Raw genomic sequence first — 3,196 nt, forward strand, 5'->3', positions numbered from 1 at the left:
CTTGGTCGGGTATTCTGTGTTGTTGTTGGCGGAGCTCCTTTACTGCACTTCCACCTGATCCGCCATCTTGTTTGTTCTCTCCAATGAATATTCTTCTGTACCATTTACTTGCAGGTATGCTGTTTGCATGTGTTAAACTTAGAGTGTTCCGGAGTAGAGAGGGCTGTATTGGTCAGGAATTGCCAAAGTTTATTTTTTAAATCTAACAGTAAAAAATTGGCACATCAAGTTTTTTAAACATGGTAAAACTGTCATATTTGTAGGTCAAATGACCTAACATCAGCAATTTTTTTGGTGGGTCAACCCTTCATTTATAAATTACCTGCATGTATTTAACACATTCAAAACATGGAACTACATCAAGCTGAACCTGAAAATAAACATAAATCAACAATGTAATTCTGTCTTGCCTCGCCCCTTGGGTCCTCCCACACTTCTGCACCTCTTCTCCCTTGTGGACACAGGCCTGAGGAACAAGCAGCAGCATTAACCACCAACCTTGCCGCTAGCCCAAACCAAACTTGCAAATCTTGAAGCTCATAATAGCTCATTCTGATGCCAGTTTCCTACTCTTCAAAACAAGACTTCCTTCTAAGCAAATGGGATACACTCAATCGTGGGGTGTTCAACCTACTTGGCCAGTGGCCAATTTCTTAAACCACCCATGAGGCCCGAAGGTCTATGACCTACTCAGATCAGTCCAAAAGCCTTCAAAACCCACGCTCTCCCAACCACACTAGCCACATCCAACTTCATGAAACTTCCCTATAGTCCCTCCCTGACTTTCCCCAAATGACTTCGCTTTTTTATTTATGGTTTGTTTCTGCTCTCCATTTTCAACAAGTAGGATCTAATAGCATGGAAAGCACTTTGAGTTTAACTGGAACGAACTCTCTTCTCAGACCCATGGAAGAGCATCCTTGAGACTCCCCATGAAGCACTGGGCAGGCACAGAGGCATTCTAAGGCATTTTTAAAACTGATATAACTACCAAAAGGAGCAAAGGAAGCCCCATTCCCATTTTAGCGATGAGCAGGTTGAAGTACACAGAAACAAATTTACCCAGTGTCATAAGTAAACTGGGATTGGTATGGCTCTCTTGGCAACCCCACCCACCAATCCCACTGTGAATTACAAAAGGACATGTCATGGGAGTCACCTTCTTGAGATTTGTAAAGTTCTTTAAACCAATTCATTTTTAGTCCTCAAGACATGAAGCAAAGTACTGAAGCAAAGGCAACCCAGTAAAGGTATGCCCAGAGGGACACCTCGGCAGTGGTCCTGACAGTCTACCCAATTCAGGGATCACCGAGGGGGGACTACTGCAGTGGAAGGATGCAGGCCCCCGGGACACTTTCCCTACAGCTGCTACTGATGGGCACCAGAAAGGCAACTGCCATCTAAAGTAAGGTGAGCTCATCAAGGTCATTACCTCGGCTTCGTTTAGTGAGGCAGTTTTAATTTATAACCAAACAAGTTACAAATCTCACAAGCATAGTAGGCCGGGAATCCCTTGATATTTTTTAAATCACCCCACTGCAGGGATCCTAAGTGATCTCCCAGTATCTCCAGTATACCTAATAAATGACTCAACTTTACAGAAAAAATAAGTGTAAGGTAAGCAGCCTGTCTCTAACCAAAATTACATAGATACACTTTCATACCTTTTTAAACATACTATTCAAGGAGCTCTGGTAGCGTAGTGGTTACGAATCGGGCTGCGAACCACAAGGTCAGCAGTTCAAAACTACCAGCTGTTCTGTGGGAGACAGATGAGGCTTTCTGATCCTGTGAAGATTTACAGCCTCGGAAACCCTGTACAGGGTTGCTAAGAGTCGGAACCGACTCCATGGCACATAACAACAACAACATTCATAGATCTCAGACTCCTGGGGTGGCACTGTAGGATCAGCACTGGACTGCTAACCACAAGGTCAACAGTTCAAACCCACCAGCTGCTCCTTGGAAACCCAATATAGGGTCGCTAGGAGTCAAACCGACTCAGCAGCACTAATAGCAGCATTAATACATCTCAGAGTCCGGGTGTGGCACTGCAAAGTAGGTATGAACCTCAAGGTCATCGATTCAAGTTCACCAGCTACTTCTCAGACACCCTATGGGTTGAAACCAACTTGATGGCACTTAACAACAATAATGAATATATCTCAGGACTTCTGGTGTGGTGCTGTAGGATCAACATTGGACTGTAAACCCCAAGGTCAGCAATTGAAACCCACCAGAAACCCTGTACAGGGTTCTTATGAGTCAGAACCGATTTGACAGCTTTTAACAGCAACAGCACTAACATATCTCTAGGAAACTATGAGAGTCATAAATATAGAAAGGTTTTCTTAAGTTAAGGAAATTGTAGGCATCTTAGCTCCCCATCCCCAAAAAAGAAGGCAAACTGACAAAGAAAGGTACACATACGCTTTGGGTTCCCACTGCATTTTGGTTTTTTTTTGGTTCCCACTTTTTGTTTTGTTTTTTTATAACAAGCTATTTCCCTAAACATGCTGATACTGAGTTCTGCCACCAAAGACATCTACATAGCCACAGAGTTGGTAAAAACAATTTAATTTTTTAAATCTGAGAACAAGAGTAATGAAGCTAATGAGCTACTGACAAGGCAAACTTATTTAGACAATGAGCTGCCAGCCGTAACAAGCTCTACCAGTATGATCACAAATGAAACATTTTTCCTAACAAAGAGCCGGGTGTAAGTAAAGGACGATGACTACTTGTAGAGTCAAAGGGAATGCAAAGCCCTAAACTTACCCCTTGGACTAATTTACAGCATAGGCTTTCAATCCATTCCCTGATGCAGTGAGTGGCTGACCACTTGGCTTCACATCCGAATCTCGTGGAATTTTTTAAAAGAAAATCCCAAGAACTAGACTGTACTCCAGCCTGTCTCCTGGAAGGAGTTTTTTAGGATTCTCTGGAGATTCCAGAGTACAACCAAGGTAAATCACTGCTGCGTTAGAGGCACGTAACAATGACACCAGCAGGTCCCTGCACCTGATAACCCTACAAAGGAACAGAGGTCTGTGGGGTACTTCACTCGGCTCAAGAAATCTGTACACATTAGCTTCAGGTGCAGTTTTGAGCCTTTCCATACATGATTTTTAGAGCAATACTGAATCAGACAAATACTAGCAAAGAGAGGAAAGGTGAAAAAAATAAATTTCCATGA

The sequence above is a fragment of the Chrysochloris asiatica genome, unplaced genomic scaffold (genome assembly GCF_000296735.1).
Source record: "Chrysochloris asiatica unplaced genomic scaffold, ChrAsi1.0 scaffold00106, whole genome shotgun sequence".
Lineage (NCBI taxonomy): Eukaryota > Metazoa > Chordata > Mammalia > Afrosoricida > Chrysochloridae > Chrysochloris > Chrysochloris asiatica.